At 43.5% G+C, this 19772-nt stretch overlaps 1 protein-coding gene across 1 annotated transcript in view; it reads left to right on the plus strand.

Moving 5' to 3' along the window:
* Window positions 1-19772, plus strand: part of ITPK1 (inositol-tetrakisphosphate 1-kinase) — a 216562-nt gene that overhangs the window by 167235 nt on the left and 29555 nt on the right. The gene's annotated exons all lie outside the window — the stretch shown is intronic.

Below are 19772 nucleotides of genomic sequence, written 5' to 3' on the forward strand. Positions count from 1 at the left end.
AAAGACATACTCATATGAAAACACTAGTCACCAAATGTGGGCAAGCCTAAGGCAATAGCACAGCAGAAAGGCATGCATCCCACTAATGCGGGGCTGGATTGAGATGCTGCAAAGCTCAAGGATGTTCTGATGTGGGGTTTTGCTTTGGGCTCTTCCAATATAACAAGAATAATTAAAATTTCACAATACTGTCTTTCATCCAGAGATCCAAACACGCAGCACAAATATGTATTAACCCTTTCAGATGTCAGTGTATATTCATTTACAATTGAGTAAATGGAGGCCTAGTGATTAAATTACTTGTCCAGTTTCCAGAGAGTGTCAGTGGCAGGGTCAAAATAGTACACCAATCCTGACTAGACTTTCTGTATTCTAATACTTTTATCACAATCCTTTTGGAAATGATATGGTTGTAGGCACTGAGGCAGCATGATAATGGGTGCCATATAGGAACTAAATGGAGATACCATTGAGTTGCTGCTTTGCTTTAAAAAGGTTAAAAAGATATATTCTTCAGCACGTCCATGGGTCACTTCCTTGTTTCTGCCTTAAATATGGATTATGTGGCTATGCTCTGTGCAGAATGAAAGTGGTATTTATATGGACTAGGGACCATACATTCTGTAGTCTCTCTTAAGACTTAGCTACAGAAATCTCATTAAATTGATCTGATTAAGGGCCATCAGCTATCTTAGATTAAAGCTATAAAGAGCTTTCTCAGAGTATCTGCTCTTTTTGGATACTCCCTTAGCTTTTGAAAGTGAGTTGTGTTTATGTACGAAAAGCAGCAGTCTATCTTTTCATGGATATTATTACCGATGTTCTTCTCTCCCCTTCCCCTGTTCTTGTTAGACAGCATAATCCATGTGAGAAACAGAAGGTCTAAATGACCTTCTGTCATGCTGGTCTAAATGAGGCATTAATAAATGACTTGATGTAAAACAAGCAAGAAAAGAGAATCAGGCCCTGAGCCTTCAAGGTTAATCTGATTAATAGCCGAGGAAGAGCAGCTATCCTTGTGTAAAGTGAAACTTCTCATTGGCAAATTGGAACTTTTAAGCATATTAGAAACCCCTTTTGCTAACATTTGCTTTTAGCTCTTGTTCTACCAACACAGTTGACACACAATCCTTTGACGAGAGTCTAGCACATTCTGCCAGTTTTTAAATTGTTTTTGGAGCCATTGAACATAGGGATGTTAAATTTTGAGTAACTGACTAATCGAATAGTCGATGCAATTTGCATCAACTATTCGATTAGTCAATAGGGCACCTCTGTCCTACGGCTGTTGCTACACATCAAAAGTGAAAGTGCTGTGGGGAGCATGGGGCCAGCAGGGAGTTCCCAGCTGATCGTGGGCTCCACTCAGCGCTGTCGCTTTGAAGTACCCCCTCATCTTTACCGCCCTTGCTGCTTCTTTCTGATAGAGACAGCAAGGGGAGGGGGAAGAAGCGACTAGTCAACTGGACTATCTGATAAACACTTGCTTATTGGATAGTCGATTAGTCGTTCACATCCCTAATTGAACATCAGAGCTTATTGCAGGACTGGGACTTGTCCCTCTCAAACTGATATTTAATAGTTTATTGCCCTAACTACTATAATTTCTATAGTGGTATAAGATGGTCATCACCAAGCAGTTATGCACAGGGTTGTTTGGGGAGAGGATGCTCGTGCATATGTGAATCTTCTCAACATGAAGCATGTATTGAATAATCTTATCCATACAGTGTCAGGCAGGAATTCTTAGTGGAGAACTCTAATGTTTGTCCTGCTTCTCTCCTTAGTCCAAATATGATCTACTAATCTCCTTGCTTAGCTTTTTTGTTTGTTTGGGTGTGGTGTGTGTGGGGGGGGGGGGGGTTGGATTTGTTTGTTTGTTTGTCTGGGGTGGTTTTTTGTGGTTTTTTTGCACCATGCTCTTATATAGGAAACTAGCCAATTAGCCCATCATAAAAGGGGATTTTCAGGTCTCTCCTCCATGTTGTCTTCTCTCCTGAGCCTCCAATCTCTCTCTCTCTCCCTCCTCCTCCTGCCTCCCTTTCTCTCAGCTCTCCTCCCCCTCCTGCCTCTCACTTGGGGGACAGCGGAGCTCAAATGGCCTGTGCTGCATGAGGAACATGGAGCCCAAACGGTCGCTTGCGCCACTTGCTCCCACACGGCGGCCTGGCTGAGCGGCGCAGAAGTCAGCAGAGCTCCACGGCGGAAGGCGAAGGGGGGCAGGGCGGTGATGTTGATGGCTAGGGGGCAGGGCCTGGAGCCGCTGTCATGCCGCATGTCACTGCCCTGCCCCCCTTTGCCATGGCACTCAACTGACTTCTGCGTCGCTCAGCCGAGCCGTTGTAGGGGAGCAAGCGGCCGTTTGGGCCCCGCACTCCCTGTGCAGCACAGGCCGCCAAGAGGGAACAGCCAGCATTTCAGGCAACAGCACCACCCAGAGGGAACAGCCAGCATTTCAGGCAACAGCGCTGCCCAGAGGGAACAGCCAGCATTTCAGGCAACAGCGCCACCCAGAGGGATTAGTCAACATTTCTGCGTTACAGACTCAGAGACACTGGGCTACTATATATATGATGCTGTCCTTGGAAGATGAATGTAAGAAATAAGTATAGAAACGAGCTATATGGAAAGAGTAAATAGTTTATGTGAATGTAAACTGAAGGTAATAATTATCTGCTTGACTATAGCTGAATTTGCCAGACATATGCAGGCAGAAGGTACTGATTGTGCTGCTGAATTTATTGGGTAGAATCTAACATTTTATTGACTCCAGCAAAACGTTAGCAGGCAGCTGCACACTGATTGCAGTGGAGGCCCGGTGGCAAATTAGTGTTTAGATTTAAAAACTACTAAGAAAATTATTTGCATGCTATTGCTTAGAAAGGTACATGTAGTTTTCTGTAGGAAACTGGCCAGTTCTTAATAATGTAGTATTTGGACTGTTAAGTTCCTCTGCCAGAAAGTTCATGCCTAGCAAGCTTGGCACTGTATAAATAATAATCATATTATTAATTAGTGGCTGCATAGTTGAGTAATCTGAGCAGGAAACTAGAAGTCAAAAATGCCTCATTTCCTCTGTTACTGACACATTATACTACTTGTCCTCCGGCTGATTGCTGAACCTCATCATACCTACATGATAACTCTGTAAATTGGCTATAATGCCTGCCGACTTCATTGGCATGCATGTTTTAATTATTAATTAACCAGTTTTGGCAAAACATTTTGAAGATATGAGGATGAAAATATAAAAATGTGAAGTATCGACAATGTAATAGGAAATAGGGATGTAAAATCTTGTTTAATTGTCTAACTGGATAAACATATTGTTTAACCAATTAACTCATTAAAGGAGGGAGAACGGGGAGGAAGGTGCTCCAGCTCCGCTGCAACTCTGCTGGGCTGAAACGCCTCTCTCCCTCTACCCCTCCCACTGCAGGCAAGGCACCCCTCAGGCAGGTTCTGTTCTGATGTCCTGGCCAGAGCAGCCCCTGCCTTGCTCTGCATGGGCCCCCATACAGGTCTGGAGCAGCCTCCTGACCACGGCAGATGGGGAGCTGTTCCAGCCCTACTAGTTAACCTTAATCAGTAAGCCTCCCATCCCTAAAAGGAAATAATACCAAAGCCATGCCATTCATGATCAAGCCTGATAGGCAGTGCATTTGTATAATTGTAACATACCTTGGGTTATGTAAAAAGCCAGTGGGTGAAAGACTTTAATTACCTCAGAGTGCAGTGCTAAGCTCTATTTCTGTGTCTGATAGCTGTTAAAAGAAACTTGTGGGAAAGTCTGTCAAATGCAGTAGGGCTGAGTTACTGGCCCGTTTATCAAGTCAGTTAATTAGCTTTGAATAGACAGAATAACCCCTGGGCCTCAGATGTTCACATTAAACCCTACAGCCATACCTAATCTAAAGACAACTGGTGAAGTAGATTTTTGCATTGCCTCCCTTCTAAAACTCTCTTGGACTCCCTGTATCTCAGTACTACAATGCCATTGCAATGACCATGCCATTAAAACTATAAATATGAAGACAGAGGGTCCTTTGAACTCATTAAATAGGTCTTTATTTTGTCCTGAAAAATTGCTCTTCAACTAAGCTTTTTTGCTTTTGCCAAATTGGAAATGTTCCAGTTTGTGAGAAGAATCTCCTTAATTTTCATACAGTTTTCACTGCTTTAAGGAAATTCTAGCAATTTCAGCAGAAACTGTTTTAGCCTTCTGTTTTCCAGGTTCTCTTCTGTTACTGGAAGGTGGAGCATTTTATAAAAGTCCAGAACTTCCATGCAGTGTCTGAAAAACACCTGAATGCACACCTTTCTCTGGGAACCGGTCCAGTTATTCTGGTTCCAGTTATTATTACATAGCCCCATTATTGGCTTTCATTCTGTGTTACATATACATGGTGCCACTCAGACTTGTAAAACACAGCTGAAGAAAATGGCATGGAGTTTTCAACAGCTAAGTCACATGACCAAACTCCCTTGGAATTGCCTAATAATCAGAGCTGATTTGGTGGATCGTCGTAAGAATGTGAATGTACCCCCAAAATACTGAGTCATTTTGAAGCTTCCACTTCATATAAGCTTTTTTGACTATACCGTCCCTCCTTCCCAATCATTCTGCTCCTTTTCACTTGTGTGAAGTGGTGGGTTGCCATTCTTTTCTTTCATCATTGGAAAAATAAGTCTCCTCGATGTCTGACTCTAATACTTCTTTCAGCCTTTCCTGTGATCTGTCTCCTGAATGAGACCATCTCTTACCTTTTATGTTTCTATAGAATCGCTCTGACAGTTTCTAGTGATCAATGTGTGTTTGTCACATGGCATATCCTAATTCCAGATATATCTGTGGCTGTTCTGGTTCCAATACTTGTGAAAGTGAATCACAGCGAGTAAGCAGAAAGTTTGTTTGCAGAACTTTTATCTGGTGTAGATGGGAGAGTCATATGTGAGATAGGCACACTCATTTCAAATCAGGAGCAAATTCCCAAAACAGAATTGCATAAAACATTTAACACCTGGGAATCTAATGATTTTAGCCATGGAAAAGGAGGGAAAAGGTTGCTTCAACAAGATGTGCAAGGGTAGAAATCTATATTTATGCTCTCTAACTGTGGGATGGGAAATGTTCTTCAAAAGATCTATATGGGCTCTGTAGGTTGCAGGAAAGTTAAAAAATATAGATATATTGACAGTAAGAGACTACTATTTAGAACAGTGTTTTTGTTCATTTGTTTTGTTTTTTGTAAGAGTTGTATCTTCAGTTTTGGGGAAGTAAGCAGGCGATGCTCACAAGGAAAGTTTTACCTTCCCCTTGAGCATCTCCTACCCGCACCCCTCAACTTTAACTGGAATTTGTCTTCTTCTAAAGCTATATTTGACAGCTCTGAACTGTGAAAGTTATACAGTAAGTGTATATATTATTATGATTTTATAATTAGGTGGTCTCTACTGCCAGATGTAGGTTCTAGCTTCCCTACTTCTTATTCAGAGAATCCAAATAATGCCCATTCATTATAGGTAGAGACTCATGCTTACGTGGGTTTTCAGTTACATGTAGATACTCCATGTAAAATTCTGGCATTAATAGTGTTAAAATTGAGGAATCCAACAAACAAAGCTAAGTATAACTCTGCCCCCTTGTGTCTTTGAATTATGGCACTATAATTATAGTACAACTCTCTTGCCTTTGTTGGTGCTGGGTTCGATAAAATGGCAGGAGCCCCAGAGGCTTAAGGCCAAATACCCAGTGAAAATACAGAATGATGGCAAGACAACAAATTTTGCTAAAGAAGGAGTGATTTATTAAGTAGAACAACTTCCTAATATTTACTTAACATTTACCTAATATAATGAACTACCTAATATTTACCACACAACAACTTTTAAACCCTTCCTAAGTTACAGCTAAGTCAAATATATACACACTTAAAAAAAACTGTTTCTTTAACACTGACAATAGCAAGGGTAGCAATATTTTTTCTAACCTGGCTCTTTTAAACAACTTAACAGTGGGGGTAAATTAAATACTTACAAACTCAGCAACAACAACACAGACACACAAGGAAATGGAGCATGCTCGAGATTCGTACACCCCTTTTAGACTTTTTAGATTCGGTGGGTGGGAGGCGGCCTTTGGGTGATCAGTCCTAAGCCAGACTCAGATTCTGTCTTCCATTATCCGGGAGTCCTCCCCAGTTAAGGGCGGAGAGGTTTTTATGTTCTTGCCTATTATCATATGTGGTGGTGTTTGTGCTCTGGGAGTGGTCTGGGTGTGGTGTGAGGCCCATATATGGTGTTGAGTGCGTGACTCTGACAAGCTCCATTTTATTGGTAGATAAGCCTTGTTGCTATCCATGTGACATGGTGAGATTGCTGAGGCAGATCTCCGCTATACGGCCTGGCCAAGAGAACCCATACTTGACAGCCTTCAGTGGAGTTGCACAATAGGATGAATTTGGCCAATATCCTCTTTAATTATTTGTGTTAATTAAAAATTTATCTATAATAGAATATAATCTGGAATTTCTTATGTAGTCTTGCGGCAAGCCTACCAACCATAAGGCTTTTAAGACTTGACTTGATTTTTCAACCTTTGTGCTATTACAAACCAGGGTATGTTTGAACAAAGTCTGTTCTGCTGGTTTTGAGTTGCATATGCATAGAAACACTGAATGGAACTTATGCAACAAATGTGAGATTTGGGGCATATTTTTAACACTGCTCAAAAACAGCTGAATAGATTTTCTGAAACTTGCCCCCAAAAAAGCCTGCTGGTTAAGATGTAACTTGTTGCAATTTTATTTATGATCAGGTCCATTTTATAGCAGAAGTCTTATAAAACTTTTTGCAGTGTAAGAGATAAAATTAGTATTTCATGGAAATTATAAATTGACATATGGCTTTCAAGTAGGGATGTGAAAGGTTAACTGGTTGATGCTTAATGGATTTTTGTCCATGGCAGGTCAGATACCCTGCAGGCATCCTCCACCCGCTCTCCCTGCAATTGGTTAACTTGTTAAATAATATGGTTAACTGTTAACCAATTAAATGGGATTTTACATCCGTACTTCAAAGCTGCATTAACAAGACTGGCTGCCAGGCATTTTCTTCTTTGTGATATTAATTACATATTATGGTTGATGGTTTTCATCTTCTCCTTTTTAGTTAGTAGTGTCAGTTAAGTCTTTCATCTCATTTTGACATCCAAGCTTCTAGTTTTCTTATATATAGACTTGTAACATGTTTAGTAGTTGCTGTATCAAAACTGTACACAATATTAAGGTTTTCTTCTTCCTTGGGTCTGTCTTATTTTTATATTTTAGTTTTGGTTGAAGAGATTTCTCCCTTCCTTAGTCTCTTTCTCATTCAGGATACATGAAATCATTATATAGTTACTATAGTGACAGCCACAGTTAAATTTGAAAAACAGCTTTCATCAGACCACCAATCCCCCCTTTTAAGTTCTTTACACCTTTCTCATATGGAATTTTTTTATGTACTTTTTTGAATACTATCATGTAGCTTATGTCTACACTGCAACTAAACACCTGCAACTGGCCTCAGGCTACAAAGCTGTAAAATTGCTGGGTAGAGGCTAGGGCTAATGCCCAAGCTCTGAGTCCCTGGAATGGGGACTGGGAGAGTCCAGAGCTCAGGCTCCAACCCAGACTGAATGTCTACACTGCTGTTTTACAGACCAACAGCCCAGCTCCCGTGAGATGGGCCAGGCACAGGTGTTTACTTGTAGTGGCATAGACTTTCCCTAGTGACTTACAATGAGAAACTCTCAACCTAAAAGTAAACTAGCTGCTAACAAAGGAAACCTGCTAGTTGTTGGGGGGGAGGGGTCCCGTTGAAAGTGAATTTCAGGGGAAGAGGAAGAATTTGTTGACATTCACGTTGTCTCCACATGGTGTATGAGTACAATGATATATGGCATTGACTAGATCAGAGTTTCTCAACCAGTGGTACGAGAAGCCCTAGGGGTACTCAAGAGAAGTCTGGGGGGTACGTCAACACAGCTAAAATTTGGAGAAAACTGAATTTTGTTTTAAGTTTTACAGCTTTGTTATTTTTGTACTTCTTACACCCAAAAATTTCATCACCCGCCCAGCTATGATTAAGTTGTTTAAATAAATGTGTTGCAATGGTAGAAAAAAGATTTGTGTATCTGAAAACTGTAGGTACTGGGAGTACTTATAATTGTTTTTGTGTAAAGGGGTACTTTATAAAAAAGGTTGAGAAACACTGGACTAGATCATTGGCTGCACGTCCTTCACAGTGCCATGGGAGTAGAGTGCTCTTGTGACAGTCATGTGAAAGTGGCAATGAAATGCAGTTTACTAGAAAACTCCAGGTTTAAGCTTCTTGAAGTCACAGGGCCAAGTATTCTGTTGATTAAAGAAGGGCTTTTCTTTTGTGCAGGCTGAGCATTCTGATCTGTTGTTACTTCTAACAAATCTCTTGTGATTGTACATTACTTTTGCTTTGGGAGCTTTTGCGAGTGAATAAACTGAACCACTGATCCTGAGTTATGGAAATAGCCTATTTATTTTAAGGACTGTTTACAAGGGAGGCCAGTGCTTCAGGAGCAGTGTGACTGTATTCTCTTTATTGTCTATTGTGTGTATTTTACCATATAGAGGTAACCCACCCTATTTGTTTAAAAGAGACATTGCAACCTCTGCAGACAAATGTACAGTCTCACAGGGAAACTGGAACAGTCTTTTTAACTAGCTAGTGGGGGGAAAAAGATGATAAATAGGCAGCACAGAGCTCTTCCAGACAGGTGGATTCTGTAAATAAACAGTTTGGCTCTCAGAGTTGTTACAGTTTCTGATGGATCTGTACTAATTTTGGCAGTTGAAATTCCCATTTTAAAACTGTCTATGACAGTGTGTTTGCTGTAATAACCTTAGCAATGATTTGCACTTCCGTAGTGCCTTTCATCTAAGGATCTCTAAGTTTCCGGAGCCCATTTTAGTTGAGCCTCACAACTGCCAGGTAAGATTAGTGTTCTCCTCATTGTGCAGAAGGGAAATCTGAGGGACAGCTAGGTGAAGCGACTTGGCCAGTCACCCAGGAAAGCAGTAGTGGTACAGGCTGAACCTCTCTAGTCCGGCACCTTTGGGACCTGACCAGTGTCGAACCAGAGAATTTGCCATACTACGGAAGGTCAATATTGTCTAGTAGGATTACCAACACTTTTGGTGCTTACTGTGCTCTTAGAAGACTTTAAGGGGTAAATTAGAACTAGATAACAGCACAGAATGCCATGAGCCAGGACTGGTGGCTGTAAACAAACTTCATGCGACTGTGGAAAACTTGTCCACACTTATGGTAAGTGGACATCCGGCTAACTAAAATCACGCTGGACCATGGACGGTGCCAGACCAGAAAAGTGTCAGACTAGAGAAGTTCAACCTGTACTGGGACTAGAACATGAGTCTCTTGGTTCTCTCTCCTGTTCTTTAATCCCTCAAGAGCGAAGACTAAAGAAGGGCTGTGGGTCTGGAGGCTGAAGTCCTGAGCTTTTGGGGTCTAGGTGTTCCAATTAGGGATATTAAATATCTGTTAACTGAACAGTTGATTAACTGAATAGTTGAATCCTATCTATTACTGGACTATTCTATAGTCCCCACGGGCAGGGCTGGTAGCCAGTGCACTCTGGCCCCGATCCTGAGGAGCCCCCTGCTCCCTTCACAAACTAGCTCCCTTCACAGACCAGCTTCCTGTTGCCCTGTGCTGCTGCCTCTGATAGAGAGGCAGCAGCTCAGGATGGCAGCAGCCTCTGTCCAGGGTGGTGCTGAGTTCTTGGACCTGTCACGAGCCAGATTGCCTGCCCACTTAGCTCCTAATACACTTTAAATGCAGAGTCGCAGCTGGGGTAGGTCCTGGACCCAGTGAGAGCCAGGGCTGAGTTGGGCTGCTGGCCAACCATGCTAAAAATCTTACTGGCAAGGAGGGAGGGATGCGTATAGTGCCTAGTTTTTGCTTATTGGTTAATCGACTACACTATTACATCCCTAGTTCCAACGTGTTATTTCCAGTTACAGGCTTTGTAGTATTTGTGGCTTTAGAATGAGAACAAATCCTTTTTTTTGTCTTGGTTTGGGATAAAGCAAGACTTTTGGTTGTACCTTGTGTGGTCCAGAGGGAAACTTTCAGTGTTTTTGCCCTTTATTAGGAAGCTGTTCTTCTCTTTTAAAAGCTACTTCACTTAAAAGCTTCAGAAGGCTACAGACGTGGGCCTAGGGATGTTAATTCTTATCCTAGCTTGACTTTTCTAGATGTGAATGATGGGAGGGACTGTTGTTGCTTCCAGAAACTGTTGATTCACACAAAGGTTGTGCGAACTTTAGTTTGGAATTCTGTACTTGTTCTTCTCTAGAAAAGTGTGTATTTGTATTATCAGCATACTATGTTTGCAGTAGTTGGATTCTGCTAATTTTTTTGAGGCTTTGATACTTGGTTCATAAATCTGATTGGATCATAGAAGTTGCAGAAGGAAACACAAGCGATTCATTTATTACCTTCTCTCTGCCAACTTAGTGCTATGCAATATATATAATCTCACACTGTGTTCAGTCTCCAATGATGGAGATTCTGCAACCTCCCTAGGCAATTTATTCTAGTGCTTAACCACCTTGTCAGGAAGTTTTTCTAATGTCCAACCTAAATCTTCCCTGCTGCAATTTGAGCCCACCGCTTATTGTCCTATCATCAGAAGTTAATGAGAACAATTTTTTTCCCTCCTTTAACAACCTTTTATGTACTTGAAAGCTGTTATTTCCTGTCTTGGTAGTCTCTTTACCAGACTAAACAAATGCATTTTTTTCATTCTTCTCTCATACATTATCCTTTTTAGACCTTCAATCATTTTTTGCTCTTCTCTTGACTCTTTCCAATTTGTCAACATCTTTTCTGAAATATGGCACTCAGAACTGGACACAGTACTCCAGCTGAGGCCTAGTCCAGCATGGAGTAGAGAGGAAGAATGACTGCCTGCAGCATTTCAAAGCAGCAGCACCGCATGGAGCTACACTTCAGAGGCGGACACGCCCTTATTGACTAATCGAATAGTTGATGCAAATTGCATTGACTATTTGATTAGCCAATTAATCGAAATTTTACATCCCTAATCTAAATCAGTGGTGAATATATGGAAAGTACCAGGCCCACAATGGATCCCTGCAGGAAACCACTTATCATGCTCTTCTGATATGACTGTGGACCATTTATAACTCCACTCTGGGAATGGTTTTTCAACCAGTTAGGTTACTTACAGTAGCTCCATCTAAGCTGTGTTTCCATAAGTGTATCAGAAGGTCATGCCAGACAGTATCAAAAGCCTTACTAAAGTGTAACTATACCACATATACTGCTCCACCCCATTCACAAAGCTTGTTACCCTGTCAAAAAAAAACTATTAGTTTGATTTGACGTGATTTATTCTTGACGAATCCATGCTGACTGTTACTTATCACCTTATTATCTTCAAGATGTTTGCAAACTGATTAATTATTTTCTCCCTTATCTTTCCAGGTATAGAAGTTAAGATGACTGGTCAGTAATTCCTTGTGTTGTCTTTGTTTCCCTTGTTATAGATTAGCAACATATTAGTCCTTTCCCAATCTTCTGGAATCTCTCCCGTCTTCAATGACTTTTCAGTAATAGTAACTAATGGTTCAGATAACTCTTCAGTCAGCTCCTTGAGTATACTAAGATGCATTTAATCAGACCTAGGTGATTTGAATACATCTAATTCGCCTAAGTAATTTTTAATTTGTTCTTTCCATATTTTAGTCTCAGCTCATACCTCAGGCTCATGAGCATCCATATGTTAGACATCCAGTTACCACCAGCTTTCTTGATGAAAATCGAAATAAGTCATTACACACCTCTGCCACCTCCACATTTTCTTTATTGACCCTCCCCATTCAGTCATTCTCCTACCTTGTCATTGATCTTCCTCTAGTTTCTAATGTATTTGTAGAATGTTTTCTTATTATCCTTTATGTCTCTAGCTAGTTTGATTTAGTTTTTTGCCTTGCCCTTTCTAATTTTGTCCCCACATACTTATGTTGTTTGTTTATATTCATCCTTTCGATTTGACCTAGTTTTAGATGTACAGGTGAGCCTACAAGATTTGATCCACTTTAGTATTTTTTTTCTTGCTTTATTTTTCTTTGTTTTAAGTTAACACCTTGGGGGCCTCAGATCAAATGACATCCTGGTTTTGTTTCCAAATTCAGGTCTCTGACATAGGTGGCCATTTTACTAAAAACAAACAAAAGATGTAATACCCAGTTCAGAGTGAGTAAAAATAGGGCTCAAGAACTTAGTGAGTCTCTTACATCACGGCATTCCTTGGATATTTTAGAGAGATCTCTCCATTGATTTTCTTGTTTTAGTAAAGGCTGGGGAAAGATATGGTTAACAATTCAGTTTACCCAGGATTTAATTTATTACCTTTTCTTTAGTCATTATTATAAATAAATTAGCCTTCGTTTCGTTTGTTTCATTCATTCATTTATTTATTTATTTTTGCTTAATAAGTCTTGGAGTCCTTTTTCTTTTTTTTTTTGGTCTCAACAACTTTGGTCCCCTCCTTCCCTCCCCCAACAGAATTTATTCACGGTGGTTTTTTGGAGGGGGGAGGGGAAATTCAGTATTTTTGTTTTAACCAGCTGGTTGAACCCTACCCGTGGCCACAGTGGGCTGGAGCAGCCCCCACCCACAGCAAGTCACCTCACTCCCCTGCATGGCAGTCAACTGGTTAAACAAAACATTTAATTGGTTAACTATTTTAGGACAGTCTTTACATCCTTATTTCATGCTCAGGCTGTAGCCAGAGCTCTTGAGACCCTGCCACTTGTTCACCAGCAGAGGCCAAAGATTATACTGTCCTTCAAAACCATCAGCATTTCTGTTGGATGACCAATGCTCATTGTTATGGTCTGATCGCAGCAAGTTGATATTTTTCCTTAGAATATTTTTGATGCAAAATGCCTTTTTTCTATAAACGTTTTCATTTCTTTTAAACATTTTCAGGGTGTGCATGAAAACAGAAAATGGAAAATGGTTTGGTTTTTGAAAACCAAAGGGGATGGGGAGAGAGGGAAATGGAAAATGTTGATGATCAAATTTTTTTGTAAATGTGCAGCAAATACTTATTATTTCCTGACCAGCCATAGTTCTGATAATTGGATCTTTGTGTGATGAATGGCAGAAGAAGCCCTCTTTGACTTTAAAATCCCGTGCTGAGTACACAGGCCTGGCATTCAGAAAAATCATTTGTACATTAAGGAGATTTTGTATTGGCCTTTGACAGAGGGTGAACATAAAATCCTCCCCAGGCCTGCGATTAAAAAAATAAATTAAAAAAATTGGCAATCACACTTTAAAGTGAAGTTCTAGTCTGAAAAGTGACCGTGTAAAAGTGGTACCATCTCTTGTTATCTTTGGGCGCTGAGTTATATCTACTCACTTTGCTGACAAAAGTAAATATAGCTGCTCTTTGCTTCTATTAGACATGCAGAGCTATCACCGCTCTAGAAATGAGGTAGATGTATATGTTGGGAGGGGAAGGTGGCATCTTCTATTAGCAGATTTCAAAGCACTTTAAAAACATAACTACTAAGTCCTCTGTAGACCTCTGTGATTGATGCAAATAATTATTAGCCCCTTGTTTATAGATAGGAGCAATAAAGGCCCTAATGTCAGAGTGAGTTTGTGGGTATCAGGAATAAAACACAGGTCTCCTGACTCCAACCTCTAGACCAGAGCTACTCAACTTTCGAAACTCTGGGGGCCACGATGCCCACAGCACATGCTGAGGGCTGCAACTTTAATGTGGTTGCGTAAACATACATTCACACAAATATATGCAAATAGCTTTTCACACTGACAGGCATGAATACAAAGATTAAGACAAGACAGTACAACACGCAGGCCCCATTTAAGTCCTTTCTTCTGCTATTAAAATGCAATATTTACCCAATTTCCACTCATATGACAGCACTTTTAATGAGCAATGACAGTTCAGGAACTTAACCACTAAAACGCATATCAACAGAAGACCATTATATTGACTACTTTTTTTGTTTTGGCATCACAGTTTTAACAAATCAAACAAAAACTGCCTATACAATATTACTGAAATATAAGTACAAGCAATGTGAAGTTAAAGGTACTGAGGGGAGAAGTGGCATGGCTAGAAAATGAACCCAGGAATCCTACTTCCCAGAATCTCTTCCTTTCCCCTGCCTGTCCCACCATGCACCAGCTCCCGCAATCCTAACAGAGCAGAGACTGGAACTCCCCAATCTAACCAGTAGACCCACTGTCCACCTACAGGAAAGGAAAGAAGTCAAAAGTTTTAACGCCAAGTTCCCTGCTCTAACCCAATGCACCCACCCCTCCCCCAGAGCCAGGCATGCCAGGCACCCAAGCCAATGCCCCCCCCTTTCCCTGGAGCCAGGTATCTCCACAGCCCCTGCTGTAACCCAATGCCACCCCCCTCCCTCAGAGCCAGGCATCCTCAGTCCCCCCCCCCCCCCCCAGTGCCCTTTCCCTCCTGCAGAGCTGGGGACATAAATCTAGCAGGCTGGAAGGTAGCGCCCTGGATCTCTTTGGAGCCCTGCGCTTTTCCCTCCAGGCGCTGGGGCCCATGCGCAGTGCTGGCTGTGAATGGTCCGGGCGCAGGGCTCCGAACATTCCATTGGAGGCATGTGCCGCTGCCCCCTCCCCAATCCCCTTTGCAGGGCAAAAAATCCCAGACGTGTTTTGCCTTTTAAAAAGCCGGTCTGGATGGTGATTTAACTTGTGAAAACAAGGACATGTCCGGGAAAAACTGGACATATGGTAACCCTACCCATGCCCCAGCGCAGACCTTTCTCACCCCGGTATTGCTGCCCGGCTCCGCCACCACCTTGCCACGTCTCTCGCTGCCCAGCTCTGCCACTGCCTTCCCACGTGCCTCGCTGCCTGACTCCCTGCTGTCCCTCTTGTTGCTCCCAGCAGCTCCTGCGCTCACGCCAATGTGGCCTGGCTCAGTGTGGTGCTGCGCGGTTCTGCTCATGGGGAGGCACTGCCACTGTGGCCAATGCAGCAGGCTTGCTCTGCTGCTGCCTCTTGCCACTCCCCCACCGGCCAGCAATTCCTGTGCACGCAACGACATGGCCTGGCTCAGTGCAGCGCCGCTCGGCTTGCGGGTAGGTGCTGCCGCTGTGGCCGATGCGGCAGGTGTGCTCTGCTGCCATCTTGTTGCCTCCCCACCCTCCACCGACTGGAAGCTCCTGCACACGCATCCTGGCTCAATGCAGCGCTGTGCAGCTCAACTCACAGGGAGGCACTACCACTGGAGCCCAAAGTGATGTGGCAGGCAGGAAGCAGGCTCAAAGCGCCATGGGCTGCATACAAACGGGCTGCGGGCCATAGAGTAGCCTTCCTCTGTCCACGTACAGGAAAGGAAAGAAGTCAAAAGTTTTAACGGCCAGTTCCCTGCTCTAACCCAGTGCACCCACCCCTCCCCCATTCTTCTTATGACCATTGTGGTGGTGGTGGTTTCCTGTGGCAATCAGAAATCATTTTTTATCTGAGAAAGTAACAGCATCCAATAATGCCCAGTGCTGGACTGCATTGGCACGATGGGTTAAATCCACTTTGAGGTGCTTTTCTATATAAAGTTTGGCTTGTATGACATAACTGGGTGTCAGCCGACGGTCAGGGCAGTGAGTCCCTTATGACCGGCTGAAGTTCTTTTTAAATTGTGCTTGGTTCTGTTACAGCAACTGAAGGAGTCAGGTTAAAGCTTAAACAGTTACTATTTTATTGTTACAGGGTAAACTTAGTTGTTAAATGCTACTACTGTGTTACAGATAACACAGACACTACAAAGGACAGGACAGAAATTACACTAATAAGTCACTTACAGGTACCATGAAACCCTTTGGTTCTCTGAGCTCTTATTAAATGCATGCAAAATAGACACATAGCAGGTATATATTCTCACCCCTGCGTTCCAGACTTGGCATGGCCAGCGTCTTTCTCTCAATCCCTCGGGAAGAAGTAGGGCGAGGTTGGGCGTCCCACAGACCTCGGGAGACAATCAATACCTGCCAGCAGGTATAGATGATTGGAGCTCAAATAGGGTGGGCTGCTGAACCTCTTTTATACCCTTTGGGTCATGTAGGCTTCTTCCTGGGCTCAAGTGGCCATTAAGGAAAAATGGCTTTGAATGCCAAGTTTCCCACGAAGGGTGCAAAGCATAATTTACACCTGGGAAAATGCAGACAATGGGCACCTCTAGTATGTGATGGGCGAAGATTCCTCTCTGGGACAGTGCAGGCGTGTCAATTACTGGTACTAGCCATCAGGGCGACGGGAGGCCCCGGGTCATCAGCTAGCCCATTTACTGTCTGGTTTCTGTTTATGGTAGAGTCAGGGACAGGCAGCAAACCTGTGTTCCCAGGGCATCAAAGGCTGACTGCCTTTCTCTTGCTCTCTGGGGGGGGGGGGGGGGGTAAAACAAGATGGGGCTCGTGGAAAAACAAGATGGGGTTTTGTGTCTGGCTACACTGGGTCTTTCAGTTTTCATGCTGATGAGAACCAGGGGTGAGATCAGCCATCATACGTTAAATTTGCATACTGTCTTGCTAGAGTTCTGATGCTGAGCAGCTGTGACGAGCCTGCTTTTCCTCTGATAACAGCTTTGGTGGAGAACTCAGGATGCTTTCATCAGAAAGCTGTGGAGCATGTGTGCATCCCCAGAAAGGACAGTAATTGGTGACTAGCAGCTGATTTTTTTTTTTTTAATAAACACAGAACAACCACTTTTAAAATCTGCAGTGTAAGCTGTTAATTCTGAGACGTAACTTTCTGTGCTTCAGGCTGGACTTGGGTCTTAATCTGGGGATGGGAAAGAGCTGCTTTTCCACTGAGTTATAGGTCTGCCCCAGAGGAATCCGCAGGCAAGAATCCTGCCCTTGATGGTCGTGTGTGGAGGATTGGGGGCTTACTGTCATTCAAGTCAGCAACTCAGGACCACTCTGAAGTATCAAGGGGCACAAAGGCGTTTTATTTCCTCTTTCATTCTGTCTTGATCTACCTGATTCTTTTAAGCACTGAAGTAAAAGAAATTATAAGGATTTCTCTCTTGCCGCCTCTCCGTATGTGTGATGTAACAGGCAGGAACATTGCAGCAAACCAATAAAGAGATACATGGAAGTGAGATGGAATCCTATGTCCTTTTTAATATATTCACTGAAAGCAAGAGTTATTTGTGAGCTTCAAGAATATGGGTGGGAACATAAGGCAAGGCCAAAGTTGTTCCCATGTACCCATAAATGAAATCTCATTCCTCAAATTATCCAAGTTAAGGAACTTTGTTCTGGCAGAAGCTTGTAAATATTACAGTACCTGTCACTTTTGGATGCTGTTTTCTGTTTTCATAGCAATGAGCTTGAAAGCTTTGAAGTGTGGGAAGTTTTGTTTTGACTTTTAAAATTGACCTCAAAGCATCAATCTTTTTGTACCTGTCAGGATTACATGAAAATAAACCCTTAACTTTGGCCAGGGAAAACTTTTTTATGACAACAACATGGTTTAATGGTGAGAACTATAAACCAGGAACTCCTGAAGTATAATTCCGCTCCAGTGCCCACTTCCTTAGTAGGCTTTAATGCTTAATTTTTCCCATTTGTAAGTTGGTGGGAGGGAGCAGGAGGAATAATTTAGTCAATGTAAAATTTCCAGATGTAAAACTCCATGCAAGTACTAAGAATTATTATGCTAATCTTTTAGCCTATACATTCCTGAGTACAGACAATGCCCTTTTACTTTGTTTTTACAGTGGCACCCCAGCTGCTCTACCCGAGGCGTCCTGCAACAAAAGCCTGGTCTGCTGGGGGGGGGGGGGGAAACGCACTAGCTGCGCCACCTCCCCCCTCAGCAGACCAGGGAGACCCGAGCAAAGCCGCACAGGCGGAGGGACCCCGCTGCCCGTGCAGCTTTGCTGGACCCCCCCAGCAGACCAGGGAGACCGGGAGAAGCTTTTCTCGCCCTGGAGGACACGGGCGGTAATACGCCGCCCGTGAGCTCCGGGGCGAGAAAAGCCCCATTCGTAAGTGCGGATCCGACATAAGTCGGATCCGCGTAAGACTGGGACTGCCTGTACCCAAATACCCTTGTCCTGCCTCCTTTGTGCCCCTTTTCCGAGGCCCTAACCCTGCTCACTCAGTCCTCCCTTCCTCCCTCCCCCATTTCCCTCCCTTGCACCAGACAGGAGCCAGAGGGTTGGAGTGTGCAGGCTTTGGTCTTGGGATTTGGAGTGTGAGGGGGGCTCTGAGCTGAGCCTGGGGCAGGGAGTTGGGTGTAGGAGGGGGGTTCAGGGTACAGGCTCTGTAAGGGAGTTTGGGTCTGGGGGCAGGGCAGGGGCTTGGGGTAGTAGGAAGGGGTTCATGACTGGGGCATGGGTTTGGAGCTGGCTCCAGATGGATACTGCTTATGTCAGGTGGCTCCTGGGTGGTGGTGCAGTGGGGCTAAGGCAGGATCACCCTTGTCCTGCCTCTGCACCACTCTCAAAAGCAGCCAGCAAACTCCCTCCATCCCAAGCCCTGTTGTGCCTCCCCCGTTTTGTGGAGATAGAACATAGGGTGGAAGAGGGGGCACCCTGATGTCAGTGCCCTTCCTCTCCCTTCACTGCTCTGTACCGCAAGGAGGAGGCTCTTGGGGTGTATGTGGGGGGACAGCTCCAAGGCAAAGGGCAGGAGGTGCACAGAAGTGATGGGAGGGGCAGCTGAAGTGTTGTGCTTGATAGCTTCTTGGCCAAACCAGTCAAGATCACCTGTCAGAGGCTCCAAGATCTACCAGTAGATCCCGATCTACTGGTTGGTGACCACTGCCTTAAATTGACTCCTATCGCCCCACACAACCTTTAACTCAAAGGGTAGATCTTCACTGTACACTTAACCCAGGTTCTGACTTGCATGTTGTCCCTGGCTCCTGGCCCCACACACAGCCTTCGTACTGAACTGTGGTGGCCTGGATTCAGCAGGACAGTCACGAGATGCAGAGTTCAAGTCCCAGGCTGAATGACTCTGGGATGTCATTTATCCTGGATTCCCTGCAGCATTGCTCAGGGGCAGTTCCAGCCTCTTCCCAGTGGAAGAGATGAGTTGAGGTGGGTCTTTACCCCCTCTTACATAAGGCCTGGCCCTTGTTCCTCATCGCCCTTCCCCACCTGTTGCCAGCAAAAAAACCCGTTTTTGAAAGAACCCGTACTCCTCATTTTTTCAGGAGTATGGGTCCTTTCGAAAAAGGGGTTTTTTTTTCCCCCAAAGAACCACATCTAGACTGCAGTTTCACTTTCAAAATACCCTTTTTCAAAACAGCGATCAGACGCGAATATACAAATGAAGTGCGGGATATTTAAATCCGTGCTTCATTTGCACTTTCAGGCTCATTTATATCCCTCCTTCGACAGAGGGATGTAGTCTAGACATAGCTCCAGACTTGCAGGTAGTGGGAGGAGGAACAGAGGTAGGACCTTAAAGGGAATGGGGCAGGCCTGCCTTAAAACAATAGATTGTGAGCCAAGATTTGAGCTTTATTCTGTGCTGTGTCCTTGGGTGAGTAATATGCAGCTACATTTTTAAAAGCAATTAGTGGTTTTGCATAGCCAGCTGTTAACATTTTGTCTTTCGTTTCTGTTTCCTTCAAGAGGGTCTGTAAATTGGGGCCTTTATCAGTTCTAATGATCCCAG

This window comes from Pelodiscus sinensis, chromosome 4, assembly GCF_049634645.1.
Source record: "Pelodiscus sinensis isolate JC-2024 chromosome 4, ASM4963464v1, whole genome shotgun sequence".
Lineage (NCBI taxonomy): Eukaryota > Metazoa > Chordata > Testudines > Trionychidae > Pelodiscus > Pelodiscus sinensis.